Here is an 18,867-nt window from a genome sequence, read left to right on the forward strand (position 1 = left end):
ACAGTTTAAAGTATTTGCTACAGCCAGACTGGTAGTTAAATAAGGCACAGAGAACTAATGGCTCAATCTGTGCTCCTTCCACTAAAAGGCCAATAATAAATGATACTATATGTCTGTCTGTCTCTCTCTCACCCCCCCCCCCACACACACACACGAAGGCTGAGCAGACGTGACCACTTCTCTGCACCCTGAGGAAGGAGGCTTTAAACTTTAGAACCCACTGGCCGGCTGGAAGGCTGAGTGCAGGGGCCTGGGCCTAGAAGGCTCGGCCAACAGCAGGTGAAGGAACAGAGGTAGTCTCCAAACTCCTCTCCCTCCTTTCACCACAGTGGAGAGGAGACTTCCACCTTGGCAGAAGATGCAGTTCCCTCTGAACTGAGGGGGGTCTAGCCTCTGGGGAACAATAGACAAAGCAGAGGTGGCCAGAGCTGGGAGTAAATGCCCCAATGGCGACACTCTGAGTTCAGGTCACAGCCTCTACTGTCAGGCCCCTGCAGCTTGGACTTAGATATCAGTGGGAGACTGGGCAGAAGGCCTGAAATCACTTCCTAATGTCTTCTTCCCTGTCCTTCCCTCCCTCATTCTATAAACACGGCTAACTTGGCTCTGGAAACAGTGACAGCCCACAGTCCGCCATCTTCTAGGTGCTTCTGTTCTTATGGTGGGACATGCACCAGTTGATCCTGGTTAAAGGCAAGCCATTGACAAGATACAGTAGTATTTTGCTAGGGAGGCACAGAAGACAGGCAGGTCTAAGGATGCTCCACTAAAGGGCTCGGCTCCAACAGTGCTGAGGTATGGGTTCCAGAGCACAGATCGCACACCATGGCGGAAGAAGGGGGGATGGATGATGGGGAGGGGAGCCCCGGGAGCGCTGTGTCTCAGGGCTACAGAGGGAAGGTTCCCCGGACCCCTGTTAAGACAAATCTGTACCTTTCCTACACAAGGTAGGTGAGGAACCAGGACAACAGACATAAAAAAGTAGCTAACTTCTACTCCTCTAGGAAAAGGACCGGAGAGAAGGTAACCAGTGTGCCACACACACTGCTTGGTTCAGAACATTGCAGGCCCATTAACCCAGGCTGCAGGCACAGTGAAGCCATGGCCTAGGCAGGCAGAGAAGAGAGGGAGGGAGGGAGGGAGGGAGGGAGGGAGGGCGAGTAAACGCGCACATTCCGAAGCAGGAAGACAGTTGGTAACCTTGACAATGGAATTAGGAAATAGTAGAACATTATCAGGACTTTTTAAAGAAACAGTATTTTTGCATATGAGATTTTTGCTACATTTACTATCTGTGTGCATATGTGCCTGGGGCCTGCAGTAGCCAAAAGAGGGCCTCAGAGCCCTTGGAAATGGAGTTCAGATCTGAGGCACCACGGGGACGATGGAAACAGAATCTGGGTCCTCTGTATGGGTAGCAGTGCTCTTAACCTCTGGACTGGGTCTCTAGTCTGAATCGATACTTTAGAAATGTGAAAGTGCAGACCAAAAGTAAGGGTTAGAAGGAATACGTGCGTTTATCTGATTGCCACTGACCACAGGTGACACTGGACAAAGTGGGGTCAGAAGTGTGTAGCACACTGCTGGGGGGAGGAGAAGTGTGACTTGGCCTCAAGCTCTGCTCTGCTTCGCTGGGGGGGCGGGCACACATTTATTTCTACGTCTCTGGAAGAAGATGGGCAAGAGGAAGACAAAGTCTTTTATTTTGAAGCTATTTTAAAATGCACCCTCTTTTTAAATACATCATCTTTTCAAAATAAGAATAGGAAAAAGAAAGCACTTCCTTTGGGGAGAACCTGGGGTTAGGTGGGGAGTAAGAGATTGTCATTTCTGAAGTTCTAACCAAATGCGATAATTGTAGACATGAATACATTTGAAAATTTTAAAAACAAACCACAGCAAGTAGAACCAAGAGAGGCAGCTCAGGGAGCAGTGCTGGGGACCGGAAGGGCTGGGGGGGGGGAGCAGTGCCGGGGACCAGGAAGGGCTGGGGGGGAGCAGTGCCGGGGACCAGGAAGGGCTGGGGGGGGAGCAGTGCCGGGGACCAGGAAGGGCTGGGGGGAGCAGTGCCGGGGACCAGGAAGGGCTGGGGGGGGGGGAGCAGTGCCGGAGACCAGGAAGGGCTGGGGGGGAGCAGTGCCGGGGACCAGGAAGGGCTGGGGGGGGAGCAGTGCCGGGGACCAGGAAGGGCTGGGGGGGGAGCAGTGCCGGAGACCAGGAAGGGCTGGGGGGGGAGCAGTGCCGGAGACCAGGAAGGGCTGGGGGGGGAGCAGTGCTGGGGACCAGGAAGGGCTGGGGGGGGGAGCAGTGCCGGAGACCAGGAAGGGCTGGGGGGGGAGCAGTGCTGGGGACCAGAAAGGGCTGGCGGAATTACTGGCAGCCTTGGAGAGCAGGGCTGGAGGGCAAACATGAACCTTTGGAGAAGATTCTTCAAAAGGGAGGAAATAAAGAAGGCTGTCCCCTGTCAGCTAAGCTTCCAGCAGTGACAGCAGCGCCCTCTCCAAGTCCGATGGCACTGAGATGTGACAGGTATTAAGGCTGAGAGTGAGCGTGGGGGCTCATGGGGAGGTGTCTGTGACAGTTCTTTATGAGTGTGTCTCTTGTGCTGACCCCACCGGCTGCCTGGCAGCCCTCTGCACACAAGGCTCTTACTGTCTGGCTGTGTGATAGGCCAAGGACTACATTCATCTCTTTAATCATATCTAAAGATGATCTGCGGACCAGCAGGTCCAGGGAGCGAGCACTTGCACACACTGGGTGAAGCAGGACTCCGCCCCTCACCGATCTGAGCCTGCTGCTCTCCAGAAGCCATGCTCTCAAGTCCTTGCTCCTCCGCTCCTCCTCAGCAACAGCAGCCCACATCTCTCAATCTGGAGAGCTCCAGGCCCGGCGCGTCTGATAACACTAGGCCTCATGGGCAGGCCTGGGGCTAACCATGAATGCTTCTGTTTTGTTTGATGCTTGACCAAATGTAACAGCTATGTCACTGTCTAGGCTGCCTAAGCCACTCTGGCCTCCTTGTTTGTGTGTTCAACAACTGTTTGTTGTAATTCCACTATAAACCAAGGCGGCAGGAACCTGCGTTGTCCACTGGAGAAGGCACACAGAGCCTTTTTTGCCCATTTTCTGGGTACTTTAAAAGTTCAGTGAGCATCCACGTGTAAATCAGGAGACATCACATGAACGTACAGTTTTTGGTTTCTCTTGAAACTCAGAAGGCCCGGCAGCATGGCGACTGAGAACAGTACAATGGACCCTGGCTCCGGCTCCTGAGGCCTCCTCCAGCTCCTGGCGTCCTTCGCCCTGGAGCCTGGTTACTTCTCTTCTGGTCATGGTCACCTCAGGAGGTTCAGATGGAAACGTCACCAGGACTTACCATTTCTCAGCAAAAAGTGTGCCTGTGTGCACGTGCGTGTGCATGTACACGAGTGAGTCGACATATGCATGCTCTCCCTATGTCCTACCTTTTTCTCTTGGCTCACGACACGTGCAGTGCGACTGGCCGTCTGCAGTCCCCAGGCCTGCTCTGAAGGCGGGTTCTGCCGTTTGCCATTCTGCTCACTTATCAAAAGCCAAGTCTGCACCTAAACCAGGCCAACGAAAGCTGAGAATCCGAGGTGTGTGCGCTGTGTGTGGGGGGTGTGGGTGTGGGTGTGGGTGTCTTTTCCCTTCCTCAGGGGATTTCAATGTGAGGACAGGGTGTAGGGCTCCAGGAGGGACCCTTGTCCAGGGCAGAGAACAGGTGCCCAGGACATCTGTGGGCCAGCTTCATGATGTCCCTCCGGGAGTCCTAGCCTTGGATGGGTACCCGATGCCTTCTGCCTGGCAGACACACAGGCGTTTAATACCCTAATGCAGTCTGGCCTTGGGTTTTACCTTCTCTGCTCAGATCGTAATTTTCCCTTTTAGAGGAGTTTCCTCTCAAAGGAAAGGTCAGGACCCTCCTGCAGCTCATCTTACCAACTGCTGAAAGCTTCTACCGCCTGTGGCAGTTACAGAAAGGTGGTGTCCAGGGATATCCGTGGAGTGTTTGGATGGGGGGGGGGTTCTGTTTTCACTCTCTGCATCTCACTCAGCTGCCCACCGCCTCCTCACTCCCACTCTGCCACGGAGCACTCCTTGATTCCCCTACGGGGATGTGGTAATTGATGATTAGCATTCCAAAGCTTGGCTTACATCCTGCTAGCCCGTCATATTTAATTACATTTTAACTATATTCGTCTTCGATAATAGCACGAACATAATTTAGATAATTATCTCTCTCTCTCTCTCTCTCTCTCTCTCTCTCTCTTATTCTCTGACTCTGTCTCACTTAGAGCTCTCTGCTACAAAAATCGCTTTCTGGGCTCAAACTCGCAGACAGACTTGAGACAAGGGCTCCCCTCTCTGCAGCCACAGCTGGAGGACAGCGCAGGGGAAAGCAAAAGCCTGTTTCTGTCTGCACATCCGTGTCTGTGCAAGACTGGTGGGTGTGCATGTGTGCGCGTTTGTGTGCACACACCTGGGCAGAAGCTTCTGTGTGACCCACACACTGTGGGGCTGTCTGCACAGCACCTTCTAGGTCTGTTTTTTTTTTTTTTTCTTACAAGATTTAATGGTTTTCCTTACAACTTTCAGTTCTGCTGAAACGGTCCTAAATGTCTACAAAGACTTTTGAAAAGATGCATTCTTCTGAACAGGGTTTTTGTCACATGCAGGTCTTGTGACGATTGCTCTGTGTCCTTGCCAATGAATGAACTGTCTTCTCCAGGACACCACCAGGTAAGAGACAGAAATCAGGAATTTTCCCGAGGACCATGTGTCTTTTACACACCAGCGCACACAAGTCCCAAGGGCTCCATCATGTCACAAGACACCCGAGTTCCCCTAAAGCCTGGCCTTTCTTCCACTCAGACCCAGGAGCTAGGTGCTCAGCATCCTAGCAAAGCTAGGTTGCAGCTAAGTTCCCTCTTGGGTTCTTCTGCTGTAAAGCTCAGATATCTAAGACGATTCTGAGCAAATGAAGGGAAAGGAATTCAGAAAGAACCACCATGGGGCAGGGAGGCAAAGTACTGGCCTCACGTGTGAGGGCCTGAGCATGGGTGCCCAGAGCCCACATAAAGCACTAGGTGTGGCCTGCACTTGTAATCCCAGCACTATGTGCCAGGGACAGGTAAAGTCTTACTCACCGGCCAGCCAGTCTGGCCTAGTTGGCAAAATTCCAGACCAATGACAGACTGTCTCAAACTAACAGTAGAGAGAACTTCAGAACCAACACCTGAGGCGTCTGACTTCTACACGCAAGCAACATGTGACTCTCGTACAAAGGAACAACTACCATCTAAACTAGTGTTCTTCAGAGTTCAGGGGTGGAAACAAACCCCAAAGAACAACTTCCAAGGCACTGCGGGCGATGGAGGGCGGGTCATCACTCCCACACTCCCAGCTTTTTGTCTATGTCTCTGGAGTTCAGGAAGACTCCAGTACATCTGGATTTTGGGCTTAAAAAACTTCCCTTGGCTTCAGCCCTGCCTGATGTTGAAGGGTTAGCCATGTGCTGGTTCCCAGGTTCCCTAGCACTACGACCCAGTTAGTACAGTTCCTCATGGTGTGGTGACCCCAACAATAACATTATTTTTGAAGCTACTTTATAACTGTAATTTGTTACTGTTATGACTCATAATGTAAATATCTGTGTTGTCCCCATGGTTTTAGGTGACCCCTGCGAAAGGGTCATTCCATCCCAAGGTTGAGAACCACACTGTTCTATGTCCACTGAAGCTAAAACTCCTTCTTTTTCTTTTTCCTCTAAAGAATACTATTACCAAGTAGATCTTGCACTGTGGGGGACAGTTAGGAGCTGGATAGGAGTGTGTGATATTTAAAAACTAAGGAGACCTTTGGGAGCCCCAAATCCTACTTGTTCCTGGAAATAAATACTCAGAGTAAACCCCAGGACAGTCAATGTCTAAGCCAACATGGTGCTACCAACAATGTCAGTCTGGCCTTTCTGCTGTGTGCTGGCATAGTTGACCCAGGAGGCTCCTAAAGGCTCTATGTCTGAGGCCAGGCCTTGATTTACTGCGACAAGGCACTGCTATCTACCCTGGGGCCTTGGATTACAGGTGTGTGCCACCAGGTCTGGTTCTTCTCACAGGACCGCCCTACAGGTGATTGACAGGCAGAAGGCAAATCAGAGCTGTGTGGCATGAGTGGTAACCTCTGCCTCTGAAGAAATCAGAATCCACTCACGGTGGTGACTAGGGGAGGCCACGGGGTCTTGTTTCTGGTACGGCTCTACAAGTCCTGAAAGAACCCTCAGACCAAGGCTTTCCCCACACACCGGTGATCGTATGCCTTCCTTAGCCATGACGGATAGGAAAGGTGATCAGCACCTAGAGAGGTGTCTGCCCAAAGGGCCCTAGTGGGGCTCTGCTCTTTCATGTGTGCAAGTCACTACTGAGAACACACACCCGACCAGCATCCGTGGTTAGAGAAGAAGAGCAGGAAAGGCCCAGGCTTGTTCTCTCTGTGTCTGGCTTAAGAACATGCAGGCCTGAGAAATCCTGTCTTAAAAACCAACACCAAACAAAAAAGAGCTAAAATAGGCCTGAAATCTAGTAGCAGCCAGTGTCTTGGTTTCCACCGACCGGTGACAGCAGAAGATGCAGTCCACACTTCTGCTAGCAGGCCTTTCCTGAGGTTGGAAAAGGGAGAGGGCAAATTCAGCAGAGAGCAAATTCAGCCTGTCACTGCCTACAAGGTTGCTGTCCTTGGCAAACAATGTCCACCCCAGGTATTAATTGACTAAGTGAAGCTGAGCTTCCTTTAAAGAGGCTGCTGTCTCTGCTGCGAGCCACCTTCCTCCTCCTCCCTCCTCCCTTTCTCCCTCCTCCCTCTCCTCCTCCTCGGGCCCTGCACCACACCTGGTTGTCCCAGAGCACACTCGCTCCCAGACTCATGCTGCCGAAGTGAGCTTGGACAGAAGCCGATTTTCAAATGTTACAGGTGTGACCGTTTCATTTCCCAGGGTTTTAAATACCAAAGGGATTCAGAGCACGGGGAGAACCAAGTGTTCTGGGTTTGGGGTTTTAAAATACAGGGTCGCTTTTATGGAAATACATGCTCCACAGCCCATGCCAAACAGCATCCTGCTGGAGCTCAGGCGTCTCCCACGGCACACCCACTACGCAAGGAAGAGGCCTTCTTCAAGTTTTACCAGGCCTTTTCACAATCAAAACGGATCAATTTTATACCTAAAACTTACACAAAGGCCCCGTGGGTATTCCAGATCTGATGACATGTGGTATTCAGTACCTAATATGACAGATAGACAGTAAAAACTTAAAAATAGACTCCCCTCCCAGCCAAGGGCGCAGGCGTTTGCAGTTGAACTGGTAAGAAATTGGGAGCACGAGGGAGAGAAAAAAAGTCCACGGAGCATAAGGAACGTTTCTTTGGGATGAGAAAAATATCGTCTTAGCCCCAAACCTCCCAGGAGCAGCCTGGAGCCATTTAGAGCAGCTGACTCTCAGCATGCACGCGGCTCCTGTAATGCAAAGGTGACAGGTCTTCCAGGCAGGTCCCGTAAGCGCCCCTTCCAGACTGCTTAAGTACCACAGTCCACAGTTAAGGCAGGGCCTGGGATGTGGACAGACAGACGGAGGCAAATCTACGGACTGGGGAAGGCAGCCTGGCCTGATGCTGAGAGAGCCTTCCTCCTTCCTTTGCCTGATGGAGTGGGAGGCCGGCCCAAGCTCACGCCTGTCACGAACCCTGTCGCTAAGCTCCGCCCAGTCTCCACTCCGCTCTGTCCCACCTCAGCTTCTCCTTCCTTTCAAACACTTTATTGAAAACAACAAAAACTAAGCCCATGGTGGAAAGTTCGGCCTCCGAGTGGCCTGCTGGCCAGTGTCTGCCTCAGAATCGGTCTGCTCCTCCTTCCCTGGTCCTGCAGGCACTGCCTGACCACAGGCAAAAACTGGCTTCCCAATGCTGCCCCAGCTTGCTGTTCTCAGTGCCAGCTTGCAGAAGCACCAGGGAAGCCTGCTGGCTCCCTATACATTCACAACACATCTAGACACCGAGGACAGACACTGAGGATGGGTGGCAACAGGGCATACTAATAAAGTTACGTGACTGAAATAACCTGTGGCACAGAAACCGGTGCTGTCGTGGATTTAGCTAGGTACTTCAAGAAACTGACCAAATAAGTCAGAGGGCCACCAGATCCTCTCCTCAGGTAGGTCACACAGGACACACTGCTCTTTGTAAGAAATCCTGTCCCTTGGGCTGCCAACCTCAGAGACTCCCTCTCCATGTATCTGGAAACTGAGGCTTCATGTGTATATGTGTGTGCCTGCATTTTTGTGTGTGCACCAAGATACGGTGCAATGTATTTCTCAATACCTGCTTTGAGTCTGTTGAGGCCCTCAACCAAGACATCAAAAAATGAGGTCTCTAATGCTTCACAGTAAACCGGTGGCCACAGGACACACAGAGATATGGCTTCCTCTCTGGGTGTGCGCCAATCTGCCCCTGTTCTGCACAGTGCCAGTCTCCTGTCCTGAGGGTCCGCCGAGTTGAAGGCAGGTGCCAAGAAGTCAGCTTGCACTACAGGAGGTTAAAAGTCAGCCTTGGCACATGGAGATCTCCGGCAATAAAACATTGCAAGGCTGTTGCTGAAGCTAAATCAGCTTATTTTTCTGTATTATTTCTTGGAGAGGAAGGCTGCTGGGTGAAGGGGTGGGTGAGAAAACTGACCACTAACTCTTTCTGATTCTATTGTCAGGCTCTAAAATCAGATTGAGATCAGCTATTAATCTCAGAAAGCCGGCAGTGAGTGTGTGCGATAAATTTGTCAAGAGTTTATGAATAAGCGCTCAGTCATGAGGGCTTACTGTCTGGCAACTCACCTTTTCCATGATATTTTCTATCACTTGTATTCGGGAGCAGCTTAGAAAGAATATTATTTGTGTTCCTGGAGATCAGAACATAAAAAACCCTGAGAGTGATGGAGACATAGATGCAGGCAGCATGTCTGCCGCTGGGCTCACTCGCTAAGCAAGCCGCTAGCCAATGCTTGAGTGAACAGCACCGGGGAACAGCAATCACTCTTGTGGGGCCAGGAGAGCACACATCTCCTCCAAAGCTGCTAATGAAGGCCCTGTTAGTGCTGGATGACGTCGAATGTGCCCATTGGCTTTCTGTCAAAGACTGTCAAATAGAGCTGTTGGTAATCACAGCTGGCAAGTTGTTTAGTCAATATTTTTGAAAAGTTCAACCAAGTGTGAGGAAGTACAAAGTAGACTTCCCTGAAGCTGTCAGATGATTTTGGTGGCTCTCCCTCTGTGATGGCTGTGCGCCATCAGGATCAGTGGGGTCGTGCGGGCCGTCCTGCAGGGCTGTGGGTATGAGACACACAGACGGCTGGATTTCAGCTGTCTGCGGCTCAATGCTTTGCTCGTCCCCCAGGTCTGCAGCAGGGGTGGGATTCTATACCTAGGAGGCTTTACACTATCAGCACAAAATCAGACCTAGGCAGTCACGTCCCCAGTGGTCCCTGAGATGGCCCGCGTGTGGAAGCCATCAGTTCACAATGGATGCCCAGAATAGTAACTGCCTTCCAGAGGAGCCTCGTGGTGCTGCTGCAGCCTGGAATTCCCCCTGGCCTGGGATATACCATTTGTACCTCAAGGGTATGTGTGTTCCTAGGGCTCAAGCTCAAGGGGTTCAGTGTGGAGGCTGTGCTGGACACAGACGGACCCCTACCCACAGACACTGGTGTGGAGCACAGCCTGGGATCCTACGCGTTCTTCATATTTCCTCCTGTCTAGCTGCATTGGATTCCCTTATCCAAATCCCTGTGATCTCACAGGTAAAGAAGAGAAGCTGTGTCTCAGCAGGGGAGAACAGAGGTGACAGAGGTTAGAGAAGGGGTCATGCGGGCAGTTTCTAGCATTGGGGATGATGGCCTCGATGCCACACTTTGGGTAGTTACTCTAGTCCACAACAGAAAGAAGGCGACACATGCACAGGAGGAAGGCTGTAAGCTGAGTAATCCGGAGTGCTGGCCTCAGGGAACCAAAGGCTGTGGGAGGTCGGCACAGTAGCAGTGGAGCTAAGTGGCTGGCACGGAGGCAGACTCCTGGCTGAGGGGTGGCAGTGGGCTGCCCAGGGTCACAGCTGGGAAGTGGCAGTGTGGGGAAGAGGGCAATCAGATTCAGTCTTCCCGGGTTTGGGCCCAGATTGGCCCCTCAACCATGGCACCGGCTGAGCCAGGTGATCCCTGGACTCTGCTGTCAGAGCCAGGCCCACTCCCACAGGGCACCACCAGTGACAGGAGGTGCTACAGTTAATGGCTGTGGCTCCCACTGTGGGTATAAGACAGTTCTGCTGCTACCTATATGTGTCCTTGAAGGACATCTTGCATCTGCCGGCCTCAGCTGACCCTCCAATTCCCTGTCAATTCTGCCCGAGGCTCTTCTGCCTCCAGTCTCTCTTTCTGAGAACAGAGTGCAGGCAGGGGCATTGATCCCACAGCAGGGGCATGGTCAGGAGACGGCCTTGGCCTGGGCCCTGCTCTGGTGGGTGGCTGGGTCCTGACCTGGAGGGTCTGGCTCTCACTTGTTCTTGGCGTCACCACCCTATGGCTGCAGTAATCCTTCTCTGGGCCAGCTAAGTCCCCGCCGCCCCACCCCCCAGGTCAGCACACTACTTACCAACGGAACAGCATTTTAAGTTCTGAAGGACATAAAGGTCTGTGTCACATGGTATTTAATTTTTTTTACACAATTCTTTAAGAACATAAAAACTGTCTTAGCTCAGGGACTATACAAAGGAGGCAGTAGCAACTCTGACCCTGGCTCTACCCAACCCCACACCCCAGCAAAGGTGACTTTCCAACTTTTCCTGGGCTGTAGCTGGCTTTCTGTTTGGTGTGTGTGTCTGAGACTGGGTCTTGCTGTGTAATACAAGCTGACTTGAGATTCATGATGCTCCTGTCTCAGATGATGGAGTGCTGGGATACAGGAATGTGCCGTGCAGTCTGTTACCACATTCTGTCTCAAGCTCATGTCCCTACTCTGACTAGCCAGAACTCTCCCTGAGTGCCAGAACAGCCCCCTGACCCTGGCAGGCTCTCCTGACCGAGAGGGACTTGGTCTTGACTTTTGCTAAAGATACAGACTGTCCCAGTAGTGAGGCCCACATTACATCCCTACTGTCCTGGTCTGGACTGCTGGCTACCAGGGGCCCTCAGCAGAAGAGTGTGTGACAGGGCCAGACTTTGGCAAAAATGGAAGATACTATAGGGCAATTTCAGAAAGACAGTGCTAGTTATCTAATGTTCCTTAATTTGAAATCTCAATTGATCAATAAACTGTGCTTCTTAGCACAAGAACTTAGTGACAGTTTCTAATGGCAAAGGGCATTTTTCATCAGGTTTGGGAAGGCCACCCACCCACTGAGCACCGCTTCAGATAGGCTGTCTGCTCTCACTCTGTACTGCCCTCAGTCTCCAGGCTGAATGGCCCTTGTACAGTCTGAGATGATGCATCTGACATGATGCCTGGTTGCCAAGAACAGCAGAACTGCTTCCCAGGTGAGAGGGACAAATGGTATTTTACTGCTGCTTTGGCGCTTGGTCTTCTTAGGCTAATCATTCTCTCTGCCACATTAGCCACCCAGGTCCCCATCTGAACGTCATCCTTCCGATCCCCAACTCTTCCATTGTGTGTTCCCACCCAGGTGACCCAGCCCTCACCTGCCATCTTACTGCACAACCCACAGCACACTTCAGACTTCATCAGGAATACAGAGAGGCAGCTGGGGTGAGAGGGCTTTGCTCCTTGTGAGCTCAGGGTTCACACAAAGGACAAGTGAAAACAGCGTGCCTCTGCCCCCCAAACCACCAGCGTAACTACTTTGCCTTGCTGCATCTCAATGACCCAAATTTCACACTCTTTGGAGAAAGGCGTGTCTCCCCACCATCTCTTTTCCCTCTCCTCTGAGCACCTCTCCAGGGCTGACAGCTAGACCCTCTTTGCTAATGTATATTTAATATGACGTATATGATGCTTTCCCGTGTTGTTTAATATGGTAATGTGGTATATCAGATGCATGAGTTGAAATGGCTGTGTGTGCTTAAAATAGCCAGATACCTATGGCTATGAACGCACTGACTGTTGGGGTAACAACAGCACACCACATGCTCCAGCTCAACATAGGCACTGTCTGGGATGTGCCTCTGGCAAGCGACTGGCACAGCGGGAGGCTGGGGTTATTTGGGAGGTAGCCTGAGGTGAGCAGCTGGTCTGAAAGGTCAGTGTGCAGTCCAGGGCACGCCTCCTCCCTCACTGTGGTTCCCGAAGTCTGATCTTGCCTGCTCTGCTACAAGCAGGGTAGAAAACCCTCATACTGGAATTTACTACTACTGGCTTTCTCCTGAGCTACCTGAGGAAGGGGTGTCCCCTCCCTCTCGTGTTCTCAGTGGGGGTTCAGCTATCCTTCCTGTAAGGTTTGGCAATACACACTGTTCTGGCCAACAGGGATCTTTCCCTCCACCCTCATAAAACCTTACAGTGTATGACCCATTCAGAAAGGAGACTTGATAATGCAGATTTATCACGAGGTGTCTGCCTTTAAAATGTGATTTAATGATGCTCATACTTATTCGCTGACATCTTTATAAAACTGTTAGTGTGGAAATATATTTGTCTTTTCGGAAGTAATTCTTCCTTTTACAAGTGTCGTGCAAAACAAGAGCCATACATTAAAACTGCAGCGGCGAGAGACACCATGGTCTAATCACGCTGAGGCTCAGCTCTGTCACCCCAAGCTGAGCCTCGAAATCTACTCGTGCCCCTGGGCATGGCAGCGTCTCAACCTCTGTAGCTCCCAACCCTGCACCAGGCTCTGTAGCGCTGCTGCTGTGTCCGGAGGGTAGAAGGTGGCTCTCAAGGTCATCCGGATGTGCTGGCGCATCAGTAAACAAGCTACTGATTATGATTTACCTCTGCTTTTCTTCCTACCTTAGCCTGGTTTATGAACAGATCTTGTTGATTTAGCCTTTTAGCCAATTAGAACAGAAGGTCTGATTGACAGCACATGAATAAATACCACTTTACTGTTGGAGACAGAGTCACTCTCCCCTATTAATCAGGCCTTCTGCCGCGGTTTAGGTTCCATGATATTTATCATGCCTCTCTGTTACAGTCCCTTGGGGTGTCATTTCATGGCCTACCAGTAAAAACTTCACATTTACAGCAACTGCCCCTCTATTACTGTCGATAATATCTAATTGATATGTCAAACCTCCAAGGAATGCAGTAAATTGGAACACTGACTCCCAAAAGAAAATAAACCAGCAAACAGGTAAATCAGCACCTGTCTGCCGCTGCTTACTCAGTCACTTCCGCCCAAAGCCTCCCCACAGGAAGCCATCACCACCATCTTGCCTTCCTGCCCAACATCACAGTGAGCCCTGAGCACAGCCAGGGCACGGACGCACATCCAAACCCTTTTGCCTGGCTGGACTGTAGGTGTCACAGGCATTATATAGGGTGCAGTGTATGGCAGACAAGAGCAATGAACCTGTCAGAATAGGACAGCTTTTCTCAAGCCGTCCATGTTGTCAGAGCTACTGTCTCATCTGCCTTCCAAACATCCTACAGAGAGGGGAGGATGCTCAGAAGAAATGAAGTCAGAGAAGGAACACAGGCTTGAACACTTAGCAGGAATCAGATCTGTAGGACATGCAGCACATGCCTTAGATAACAGGACTTTAGCCACTCAGAGAAAGCACCCTAAAAATTACTTTGTAAGCACATCGACAGAGCCTTGGAGAGACCAGCTGCACTGATAACCTGCGCCACTCTCTCACTCGGCAAACGATGGCAGACAAGGGGGGGGGGGATTATACAGTACCGTGGAGCCCAGGCAAGGACAGAAACTCACGAGCCAGATGCAAAGGTAATCAGACATGGAAAACGGACATTTATGGCTGACCTCCCTATACATGGCAGGCGTGAGCACAGCACTTCTCTCCGGCACAAGACTCTAGTCTCCGTCTTGCTGCTGTTTAAACTAATTCTTCACTTGAAAAATCATCAGCTTGGGCAAGTCCATAGAAATGAACTACTAGTCCTGACTTTAAGGTCTGCACAACAAACAACTGAACCTCACCCTTAGGTCAACCCCAGGACAGCACCGACGGCCTCCCTTTAAACACCAGACAGGCTGAGAGCACACACGTCTGGAGTCCTAGCACTTGGAAGGCAGAGGAAAGAGAATCATGAGCTGGAGGCCAGTCAGGGATGAGTCCTCCACAGGAGCTGGAGCCGGGCACAGGTCAGGCGTGCCCTCCCCTACGCCACACACACATGCTCAGTTTCAATGTCAGATGTCTTCTTGGACTCCCTTTGATTTCCCCTTTAAAAAGAAACTTGGTCACATTTGGCTCCAACGACTTCCCCAAGCCTTACCCTGCTCTCACCTGCCTTTGGAATACCGCCAGGCTCACTGCTGTGCAGAGCACTGAAGTAACAGGAGCTGCATTACAGGCACAGGCCTGGTTCCGCCCACGATGAGCCTGAAGTCTCATGGCCTGTACACCCTTCTTCTCTGTGCTGTCATCTCTTCTCAGATCTGCTGTCTGCTGGTAAGCCCCAGGCCCCTCAAGCTCCATGCCTAAGCTCAGCTAGGGCAGGGGCACACTTCTGGATGAGGGCCATCTTATTATGAAGAGAAAGAGCAGGGCCTTCCAAATCCACACCACTGCCTGGCGGAAGAGGATCCTTGGGAGGAAACCAACACTGAATGGAGATGCTCTAAAGCCGTCCACGAAGGCTTTCTGAAGAGTCCAGCTATGCACACTCCACGTGTAAACAGAGCTGTGGAGATGCTCTGTCTTCTGGAAAGTCAGTTGGGACAAGGTAACGCAGAACTTGAAAGATAGAGTGTAAAGGGAACAGCTAGCAGAAGCCCAAGAGCTTCAAGAGGCAGGCCGGGCCCTCTTCCACGCAGAGACCTGTTAGCCCACTTTGGGTTTTCATGCTTGTGCACTTAATCGGTTATCCACACAGGCATTACTCACAGCACAGCTCAAGCTTAACTCAGAGCTTGTCAGTGTCAGTGTGTCAGTGCACCCCACACTGTTTACAGCGTTTGGTCCTCAGAACACAACTGCACTTCTGCGATATAATTAGGCCAATTCACATATGCAGGTCAGAAAGGCACACGGAGTATCAAGGAGTCTCTCTCCAACGGAACTGCTGCTGCTTACAGTGGATGATGCCTAACGGGCTCTCTTGTGAGAGAAGAGCTTCACCACAGACAGGAGTGACGGCCCTGGGTCGGGCAGCCTCTGTCTTTACAGCAGCATTTTGAAGGGCAGAGGTGATCTGTTATGTCACATGCCCATCTCTGCACCAGGGCCTAAGGCCACCTTGTCCCTTCTTCCACGACACCATGAGTAAGTGGAGGGTGGGGGAGGGGTATCAGCAGGTGCTGCCATCTCCTGCCGGATGGCGTGTTCTAGAGACTCTGAGGTTCCCCTGAAGGGACAGAATGGACAGGTGACAGCAAGAAAACCAGGCACACAGAACCTAAAGGCGAAGGCTTGGGTGCCCAGTAAAAGTCCGTGGGAATAAGATGCTCCCTTAGACTTCACAGACGTCCTTCCTGGGAGTCATTCCTTCAGTAACTGAATGATATTCCTATCGACCAGATGTAAGAGGAGCTAAGAAGGTAAATATAATCAAACTGTGACCTCCACTTTCACGGGACTTCAAGCCTAATGGAAAAGAAGCACGTTAGTATAGGCAGCATGGCCTTACAAATGCAGAGGGCTACAGCAGGCGTGCAACACAGCATGAGGACCACAGAGACCAACTGTTGGGAAGTCACTCGCAGGACATCAGGGATTTCCTTCAAGAACCCGAGGCAAAGCCAGACTTGAAGTGTGGCAGAGAACTGAAGACGCAGAGCCACGTTCACCATGTCGCCCGCCAGCTGTGACCGACGCGCCTAGAGAGAAGCCTAGCAAGGGCTGTGCTGAGTGAGCGTAGTCTAGCATGGACCTGGCACCTCTCTTCGCAGCGGTCCTGAGCCTGAGGCGGCCTCAAGTGCGTTCTGGTCCAGCACTAAGTTCCTGGTATGCCACCTAGTTCCTTGAGACAGCGACCGAAAGGACAAGATCACAGCAGCAGGGATGAACCTGTGGGGCTCTGTGAAAGTGGAACACTTCAGGCACAGAGAGACAAACACTACACGATGTCACCTCGTGTGGACCAGAAGAGGTGCTGACCTCATGGAAGCAGAGAGGAGGAGGGAGGCCTGAGCGGCAGGCTTGATGGGACTACGTTCTGCTGCTCTAGAGTGCTGTGGGGTGCCTGTACTCAACACTGTTGCTTTGACCGCCTCGAAATAACTAAAAGAGAAAACTTTTTGCATACTCCCAATATTAAATGACGAGTGATGAGGTATAAGCATGTGAAACACCCAGATTTGATCACTATACAGCACATATGCATTAGGAATACCACACAATCATACCCATTAAAAACCAACTCACTCTGCTTCCTGGCCACCAGGAGGGGAGCAGCTTGGCTCTACTATATATTCTCTGTTGTGATGTTCTTTCTTATCTTTGGGCCCAAAACAACGGCCCTTGCTGACCACAAAGTGAAACCTTTCAAACCATGAGCCAAAAATGAGCCCCCCCTTAAAACAAGTTCCTTTCACATTACAATCTGGGTTGAAGAAGACTTGTTCCTTGCTTGTATTGCTTGCTCAGGTATAGGGTGTATACACACACACACACACACACACACACACACACAGCACACAGCATCTTCTCCCCTGGTTCAAGAGGCTTCTAAAGCCACTTGTGGTACCATGGGGATCCAATTAAGCACAGTCCTTCCCAATCATTAAAAACCTAGTAAGACATGAAACGCACTGCTGTGGCCTATCAAAGGCCAGCCTGCAGCTGACAGAGCAGGCCCGACTAAAACAAAGAGCCAAAGACGGCAGGCTGGCTTGGGAAGCAATCGACTTAGTAACCACAGTTTGACCCAGGATTTTACAGCTCAGAGAAAGGTTGGCCCAAGGTGAGGGTTACCACTTAACAAGTGTGCTCCAGAGCGGATCTTGTCCAGCCCGTGTCTACGTCTCCTTGGTAAAAAATCCCCTTAACAGGGGGAACAGGGCTTTACTACAAGGAGGTGCAGAGAAACTCCTTTCAAGTTTGCCAAGCATTCTGGGATTTGAGTTTCTCTCCAAATGAGTGCACTCTGGGGCTTTGCACTTTCAAGTCCTCGCAGCAGGCTTCAGCACTGCCACTTGGTGCTGTTTAGGGACACGCTTTCACCCGGTGACTGGCAGAGGACATCCCTCTGCTGCTGCATCTTAGCTCTACTTTCCTCAGGTTCCTCCTAAAGGCTTTTGAAGGCCTTATACAATGAGCCTTTCACCACCAGCCGGGGCTCCGGCCCGCACAGGGCAGCTTGACCGCGGCACACGCTGAAGGTCGAGGCTCCGGGTCTACGGACAAGTGAGAAGTCAATTTCCTGTGTGATGCAGCTCCTACTGCTGATACAGCGCTGTGGGTGAACAGGGAAGGTGGCGTGGGGTGTGGGGCGTGTAGCGTGTGAGATCTGCGGCAACTGGTGTTCTTCATCAGCAGACACACGACAGATGAGGCAGGGACTTAGCCTCTGAAGGTGCTTTTCTGTTTCAGGGCAGAGTTTAGAGGAAATCTCGGCACCTTTGGTTTTGCTGTAAGCCTAAAACCATTTTAAAGAGTCTCTTAAAAAAGCATTAACACATTAGATCTTGTTTTGCTTTTTAAAAAGACAAGGCTTTACTCTGCAGTCCAGGCTGGCTTGGACTCACTCTATAGCTGAGGCTGACCTGGAAGTTGAGATCCTCTTGCCTCTGCCTCTGAGCATAGGATTGCAGGAGGGGTCATTATCTGCTTAGCTCACAGAACAAGACAATCACCAGCAGAGAAGAGGGCTGCTCTAGAAACCTGGAGTGGAGCTCACCTCTGGGATTACCACAGAATTAGGATCTCAGCTCCTCACGCTGGCTTTTTGCATATGTAAAGCTAATGGCCACACCACTTTGGGGATTTACCTGGCTCTTACATTGTTCTGAACTCGAATTGTCTGGCCACCTTCCTGCTGCTCTGTGTGGATTTGCATGCCCAGCAGTGTCTTAACCTACGATGCACAGGGCCAACAGGAAGGCCATATGATTACGTGGAACCCAGCTGCCCAGGGTTTGTGGCAGCCCATGGCAACCATTAGTTCATATTGGCAGGGTAAAAACCACCGCTCTTCTCCTATAAACCTCTCTCCAGCCTGACTGCCATCCTGTACTAAGAGAATTGATTTTCTGGACCTAAGCAGAGGGCATCATGTTTATGCCATTAAGTCCCATCCTTAATGTTTGGGTCCCACTTCAGGGCTTGCAGAGATGATTCTGAAAATCACATCAGTCATCTAGCACATTAGTAAGCCCTCCCTTCCCCCAACTCTGTCTGATGGACAAACCTGAGCAGCGTGCTTTCTGAGCTCATGGAACAAAATGTTCAGGACCAGGGACAGGGACAGGAGCCCAGCAGAAACCTCTCTGGCCCAGCTAGACCCAGGTTCCCTGCACTGTGTACTGCACACGTGCACGTGTGCGCATGCGTGCTACCTTCTCCACTGTTGCTGCCTTGACCACAGTCCCTGTCACGTGTCACCTGAGTGATCAGCAGACTACCTTTACCCCTGTAAACAAACCTTAAAAAGAAGAAATAGGCTGAGTGTGTAGTTTAGGGCTAGAACAGGTGAGCTAAGCTGTGTCAGGGGCCTCGGGTCTGTTCCTAGATGGATAACA

General features: G+C 51.2%; 1 protein-coding gene and 1 long non-coding RNA gene across 3 annotated transcripts in view; one reads left to right on the forward strand and one right to left on the reverse strand.

Annotated features, from left to right (window-relative positions):
* The window catches only part of Btbd9 (BTB domain containing 9), a 351,364-nt gene that overhangs the window by 15,350 nt on the left and 317,147 nt on the right, over nt 1–18,867 (reverse strand). The gene's annotated exons all lie outside the window — the stretch shown is intronic.
* On the forward strand, nt 2,404–5,644 carry LOC127670231 (uncharacterized). Its single transcript, XR_007974486.1, has 3 exons — nt 2,404–2,529; nt 4,698–4,761; nt 5,234–5,644. It is a non-coding gene; the product is annotated as an uncharacterized LOC127670231 (long non-coding RNA).

Source organism: Apodemus sylvaticus, chromosome 19 (assembly GCF_947179515.1).
Source record: "Apodemus sylvaticus chromosome 19, mApoSyl1.1, whole genome shotgun sequence".
Classification (NCBI taxonomy): Eukaryota; Metazoa; Chordata; class Mammalia; order Rodentia; family Muridae; genus Apodemus; species Apodemus sylvaticus.